Genomic DNA, 8,159 nt, shown 5'->3' with positions numbered 1-8,159 from the left:
AAGATTATATAAAATTCTATCTTAGAATTCTATTTAAATTGACTTTTTTCTCTTACACTTCTGATTTAATAGAAAAGAATTTAAACAAAACTATTGAACAATTCAAAACTATTTAATTCACAACATTTCATTTTTACAGTCTTTCAGAAAGAACCAACTAAACTGTAAGTTGATGTAATTTAATTTAATTGAACTAATCATTTTTTATTATTAATAAAAGCATTAAGAACGGCACAGTGAAAGCAATTAAATTATGGCATAATTCAAAGAGAAGCACAAGAGACTAAGATGTCACTCAAACGCCTCTCTATTATGATAAAAATACTTTTTATTCTTGATTATTTATTATTTGCTCCTGGCACTTTGCTTTGGGTAGAAAGAGAGAACAAAAAAAAGAGAAGAAAATGAAGAAAGACCAGATTACAGGCAGGAAATGAAGGGGAGGATGAAATGTCCCGCTGTGAGGCATGAGTTTTGGTGCTCGTATCTCGGGGTGTCGAGGCAATGAGAGCCCGAAGTCATTTCGGTTTAAAGAAGACGAGTGGCAATGAATTTCACCAAACTTTCATCTATTACAGCACTCAAAGAAAGAATGAAATCACATCTGCAACGATCTGCTGCAATCTGTCTGTCTGCAAATCCTCCAGTGTTTTGCATGTTATAGATAATTCACAGGAACGTTGTGTGTGTGTGTGTGTGTGTGTTCGGTCATATTGCGGTTACGTCACCCTCCTCGACCTGTTCTCTGGTTTTAACTGGACATCAAACGCTGCTGTTAGCGTTAATCAATAAAATTATTTTAGAGTTGTTCTCACTGCGGGACATTCTTTGTGGTGTGTCAGTTTTAAGGCCCTCGGGGTTCAGCCGGACGCTGGTCGATGACACTCGCATGAACACTCTGATCGTTGTGTGTTAAATATGTATTGTCTCGCTTAAATAGGGACGCTTGCTAAAAGCATCGACATGCTGTGACAAATCCAAGAACTAATAACACACACAAACACAGGGCAATAGCAGCGAACAAAACGGATGACTGATTGGGAAGCAAATCGTCTGTCTAAGATATATTGGCATGTAATGCATTTTAAAGTTTTAGGCGACTCTTATTTGAAATTAGATCATTGTTCTTTTGTGTGAATGTATTGTAATTGTGTGTGCGTGTGTGTGTGTGTGAGTGGCTCGTACCTCCACAGTAGTTCAGCAGAATAAGTTGGATGGTGACACATGATTTTTTTCTCAATTTAACTCTTGATGAAAGATCTAGAAAATAAACAATATCTCAAATTAATTTCAGCTTTGACTGTCATATTTGATGTAAAAACAACATTTGATAATGTTAAATGACAATGTCTAATGTGCAAAAAATACATTTCGTAATTGTTATTTTATTGTTAATTATTAATTTAAATAAATGTAATGATAATAATAATAAATTAATTTAAGCATTAAAATACATTTTTAAAATTATAAACAACAAGGCATTACTTTAGAAATTCTGTTATATTTTTAAAATCCAATTTGCATCCAATTTCATGTTTATTAGGAATATAATAAAGCTTATATTGTATTTTATGTCCTAATGTATAGCATCCTTTCAAAGAGTCTGGAGCAAGATGTCACACTTTAAACTCGAAATATTTTTAAGGGTTGAGATATTAATATATATTAATTTTTGCATAGATGCATGCTTTTCAATAAAAAGCTGTTGTTGCCTGTAGAAAAAGATACAGTTTTTTAAACACAAGTTGACCTTTTGTGACAAGACACTATATGGGGTGAGTTGTCACAATGGATCTTATCATTCAACAGCCTATAATAGATTTCTATAGCAAAATTTAAACAGAAGGACAAGTATGAAATGCAAAACAACCAATGAAACAGCAGTAATGAAGATAACAAATATTGTACTTAATTCAGTGCCATTTCAGCATTTGAAACCCATGTCACAACTTGCCCCAATATTAATCCGACAGTGTGGCCAGACCGTTTATTAACAAAAAAATAAAAAAATAAAAACCTATCATAAAAACAGTTTTTGCTTAAAATTTACTTTTGTAAATTTACTTGTATTTCAAGTGTAGTTCAATGGCCTTCAGTTGTTCACAAACACTTATAACAAAAATGACATGTGGAATTTTTGTTTTGCGCATAGAATTCACAAAATGATTCTATTTTAGGACAGTTTTGAACTTGAAAACAAACACTCAAACTACTCCTAGATTGTGTAATTGGCCTTTTAACTCAAAACCGTAGATATTATAAGCTATATAACACACGTGAACCATGTGAATTTTAATTTTACACATTTAGTGTATGCATTATGCATCATATGGATTACGTATTTTATCCTGCATTATTTTAACGTCATATATCACCCCATACAGCTTCTTTTCACAAAAGTGAATCAAGACTTTTTCAGTTGATTGTCAGCAGTTCATCACTCAGATGCACACCGCTGCATTCGAGACGTTCAAACACAGAAAGACTTCAGTTCTGCATCACAATCACACAAACTGCTCATAAAGTGCTTAATCTGCTCTAAAATGCTCTAAACTCTTACATCATAATAACTTATCCGCAGATAACGGCTTGACTTACCTGCTGCGCGTCTGTGTCATGTTCCGTTCCAGAGGCGGCCGGTGATGTGCGTTCGGGTGTTTTATGAGGGGAGAGCGATGCACACACACACCCACACACACACACACACTCATACACACATGGATGAACAAGAGAGAGAGGCAGATATATATATTCTCTAGGAGGGATGCCTTGGGGCAGTACAATCAGGCACAGGCCCCTCCTGCCTCCCCTGCTATTGGTACAAGCTCAAGTGGGTCCAAATTAGGAAACTGGCCCGGTACAGTCCATTAAGGAGAAGTCGAGACTCTTTAGTCTCGCTGTACTGGGACAGTTTGCTTAATTGGGCCGGAGTGCAATTTAAAGTCGCTGATGGAAACTTGAGCAGCCTTATCACAGCACTTTATGGAATTGTGTCTGAGTTTAGTTTCAATTTAGTGTGCTTTATTGCTGTAGCAAGGACCTGTACATTTGTCTTGCCAAAACAGAATAGTGTGGTGCAAATAAATTTTATTAACAATTAAAATAAAGCTTTAAATTACATTACGTTACATTACATTACATTACATTGCCCTAAGCAGTACTAAAACGTTTTTAATAATAACAATTTTAACAATTAAAATAAAACTATATTTAAATGAAAATGAAATTTTGCCCAAAACTATGCAAAAAGCTTTACTAACAATTAAATTAAATTAAAGCCAAAAGCAACAGTTTGGTAACAATTAAAATAAAACTATTTAAATTTAATTTAATTAGTTAACTTTAAATATTAATGTGATAATTTACTGATAAATGTGATAAATATTGCTCAAGGCAGCGCAAAAGAGTATTAACGCATAATTTTGACATTAATGTCATAGTTTATTCATAAATATAATAAGGTAAAATTAAATTAATTAAATATCCCTCAAAGCAGTGCATAAAAGTTTTCATAAGAATTAAAATACAACTGAAATTAAATTAAATGAAATTAATTTATTAATTTAGATTAAATTAAATGTTGCCTAAAGCAGTGCAAAAAAACAAAAAAACAAACAAACAATTAAAATAAAACAGTATTGAATGAAAATAATTGAAATAAAACAAATATATTCCTTTGCTTCAAAAGGAAATGAAATTAAATACATATTTAATTAAAATAAATTTTAATTAATTAAAAATGTGTTATTAATAATAATCAGACAGATATTAACAATTCGCAAGTTTAACAAGCAGTACAATACAATTTTAAATTTCGAAAAAATAAAATACAGTATATATCTGTGTATGGATCGACATGAAAGTGAATAAATGCTTCAGACTTATGGACTTCTGTGTCTAAGTCTCTCACTCTGGATTCGTGGTTTGACCCAGTTTGTGTCTGTAGAAAAGCATGAAGCTGCAGAATCAAGTTTTAATGTGCACTGCTAACAGTGCATGACAGATCGGTAAATAAAGGCCGAACACCATCAATCATTCATAACATATATGTGGTTTGGACGGAGAAAGCTTGAAAGTAGCGATGAAAAATAAGCTTTCTGAATAATCAAAGGACTCCACTTCTCCATATCTCTGAGATGTTTCAGTACGGTCCTCATCAGTGTTTGTGTGGTCAGGTCTGTCTGTGCTTCTCTAGCGTAATGCAGTGGTCTCTCTCCACAACCTGCATAATTTAATATCTTTAACACAAACTAGCCACAAAATTCACTCACGACTGCAATAGTTAAAAAAGACATCTCTGCGAGAAGTTCATGGTATGTCTCTGAGGAAACAGATACGATGTCAATGAAATAATAATGAAGTACTTTTTACATTCATACAAAATGTAGAGTAAAAATTATAAAGTGACTTACAAATAAGAACAGCACAAGCCAAATCATTATGTTAATATTTTTTTATACATAGAAGCTCCCATATTAACATTTGACATTAAAAAAAAGTTAGCATTATGTTGATGTTGGTAGCTTTGAAATGTTTTTAAACCATTTGGAATTAAAAATTCAATTGTCTCCTCTCCAATAAATTATAATTAATCTTTATTTTTGTCATGTTTCCTGTAAAATGACTGCTCATAATAAGCATGCATGTATTTGAGAAGCAAAATTGCATATATTAATACTTGTTTTCAGAGAGTGTAATAATAATTATTTACAATTTAAATGAAATATGAATTCAATTACTTATTTTTATTACGTTGACAAAATGTGTTTAAGTCAGTTGGTGCATTATATTTATACAGCTGAAATTGTACAAATATTTTTATATACTTAGTTCAAAACAGTTTCAAAGCAGATTCACATTAATAAACAGGAAAATAATGTATAATCCATCAATTAAATTAAATTTCAAATTTCAGTTTCATAACAGTGTCATTATTCAGTTCAGTGTTGTTTAAATTCAGTTTAGTAACTGTTAATTAATACTCAAAAATAAAATAAAGTGGATTTTTAAAAATGTGATTTTACACTGTAAATAGTGCTAAGTTGACTTAACTTAAAAAAATTGAGGAAAACCGTTGCCTTCATTTTCAAGTAAATGACAAATAAAAAAATAAGTTAAGTGTTTTTTAAGTTAAGTCAACTTAACACTTTTTACAGTGTAAAGTGACACTTATTTATATACTGCATTATACAGTACAGAAATTGTATTGATAAACTTCACATTAATAAACAGTAAGTAACAGTGTTAATGCTGTAAAATGAATCAATGAAACTAATTCAATTTCAGCAGCTCTACAGAAGATAATCATCATTATTCAGTTCAGTTCAATACCTGTCAGTGTTGCAAAGATTTATGCTGAATATCATTTTTTTCTACTAAAAAGTAGTTAAAATACTATGAAAACTCTGTAATTCCTTGCATTTTTTGCAGTGCAACCTTCCTTGTTTTGGGCACATTAAATAGATGGTTTAATGGGGAATTAGCGAATGTCATCACATCAGTCAGCGATATGTGACAGGCGGAGGCAGAGCGAGCGGGTGATGGTTTGTGAGTGTTTATGAGCACAGGTCCTTTGAGAAATGTCAGTGTGTTTGTAGGGGGTTGAGCCCTTCCTGGAGGATCAGGCGTGCTGTCAGACACACGAGAGGAGATGAACTGTGACAGCGTGATCCGTAGGGCCTAACCATCTGTAGAAACAGAGAGAGAGAGAGGAGGGGGACTGAGAAAGACAGAATAAATGTACAAGTTATAGGTGAAAGAGAGAAACCTGCTTCTGTTATGAGCAAAATATAGGGCGCTTATGAGGAATAATTCACTCAAAAATGAAATGTCTGTCATTGACTCACTGTAGTCACATCATAGTCTTATTTTTTCGTTTTTAATAATATTTATTTATATAGTAATATTTGTTTATTAATAATTATTTTAGTACACATGATACATGATGTCAATCAACCAAACTACTTTTCTTTAAAATAAAATAAATTTTCACATCTTTAAGGTTTAAAAACTACACTCATAAAAAGATGTATTATATTTTATTGCTATATTATACTAACCTTACAACTTATAGGTCAAAGAGAGAAACCCTTTATCCATTATTAGCAAAATATAGGGTGTTTATGATGAATAATTTATATATATATATATATATATATATATATAAATTATATTTCTGTCATTTACTCTATCATGACATTCCAAACACTTAACAAATTACATAAAAATCATAATAAAAGTCAATTGTATGACCTGTACATATTATTTATCTTACAAAGTCTTTTTATATATTTGAGTGAGGAACAGACCCAAATTGAATTCACAGTAATTAAAAAAAAAAAAAAAAAAAAAAATTGTTTTGTTTGTTTTGCTTTCCATTACAAATATCTAAAATCTCAAGATATCAAGATTTAATTCAGTACATTTAATTGAGAAGGAAAATGTTTTCTGAAAAGTTTATAAAAATTACAACATGAAACAAATCTAAGAAAAGAAAAATAGTCGTTTTCTTTTAAATGAATTTGATTTTTCTTACCCCACTGACATAATTTTTTTTCTTGTTTTAATCAGAAACTCACTTAATTTTGATACATTTTAAATTTGAGGCTTAATATCTTAAGTCATGTTGCTTCTCAGATAAATGCATCTTGTGCATACGTCTGCGGTATAGTTCAGGAGTTGCATCTGAGAAAAAAGATGCTATCTCACACGTATCCCCTCTTGAGTTTAAGAAGAAATGTCTCAAACTGTGTTCACATTTGTCAAAATAAGTCTGCAAGTCAAAAGTAGAGACTGCAATATGAACTCAAACATTTCTTGCTCAAATTCACCCAAGATCACATAATCTGAGCTGCTGTACACATTCATTTCATAGCATTTTATTACTGTAAGTCTCATTTCTCCTAAAGAAACATCTGAAACAAAATACTTAAATGAAACGCACAGGGTGTCCTGATCTATGAAAGAGCATCCTCTGAGCACTAAAAAAATTCCTTGAGTGCTGTTTTCCCCACATCATTTGAACCCGCTCACTGATTCATGCGTGTGTGTATCTGAAGATAATAAACTGTATTTCTGTGTGTATGAACCTCAAGATGAAGTAGAGATTGTGTCCGTATGTTCAGGCATCTGTGAGCATGACAGCTCGACTTCATTATGAGTCAGAGAGAGCAACCTTAGGCCAATACACACACACACACACACACACACACACACACACACACACAGGCACATGCTGCTGGGTCAATGCAGAGATCCAGCTGTGCAGTTATACATTTTCACAGGGTACATCATTACTTTAATATCAACACATTTGTCAAAGGAGATTATACACACACACACACACACACACACACACACTCCTGCACGGTATGGTCCTAAACTCTATGAATAGTTTATAATAATAAGTAAATGTAATGATAATTCGACATAACCATTGTGTGTATGTTAGTCTTATTTTAGTATAATTAAGACACTATTACAGTTTTTATTTTAAAATTTTGAAATATTTTTATTCTTTATTGTATTTTCTGTTTACATTTTAATTTTTGTTAAAGTTTTTAGTAATTTTGTTGTTTTTAATTAGTTATTTACATTTTTTCTATTTAGTTTTCATTCAATTTTAATTAGGTTTGAGTTATTTTAGTACATAAAGTTAAACTAAAAAAACAAAAAGAGAAATGTTGCTTCGGCAATTAGCTGAAATAAAATCATATATTTTTATTTAATTTATTGTAGCCTATTTCAATTTTTTCCTCAAAATTTCAAAAAAAAAATTTCCGAAAAAAGTTTTAAAGCTACACATAATTCTTCAGAAATCATTCTGATTTGCTGCTCAAGAAACATTTTTGGATTATTATTTCTTATTATGTTAAAAATACTTTAATATTTTTGTGGAAATTGTGATACATTTTTTTTCAGGATTCTTTGATGAACAGAAAGTTCAAAAGAACATCATTTATTTGAAATAGAAATCTTTTGTAATGATATAAATGTATTTACTGTCACTTTTGATCAATTTAATGTGCCCTCGCTGAATAAAACTATTAATCTCTAAAACTATTAAAAGTCTTTTTTCAGCTCTTTTCCAACCTTCCACTGTGAGGTAATTGTATGTCTTGCATTTTTTCCCTCACTTTTTCACCATTTGTCTGTAAAAT

This window comes from Onychostoma macrolepis, chromosome 24, assembly GCF_012432095.1.
Source record: "Onychostoma macrolepis isolate SWU-2019 chromosome 24, ASM1243209v1, whole genome shotgun sequence".
Taxonomy (NCBI): domain Eukaryota; kingdom Metazoa; phylum Chordata; class Actinopteri; order Cypriniformes; family Cyprinidae; genus Onychostoma; species Onychostoma macrolepis.
Note: the sequence above shows the minus strand (reverse complement) of the source record.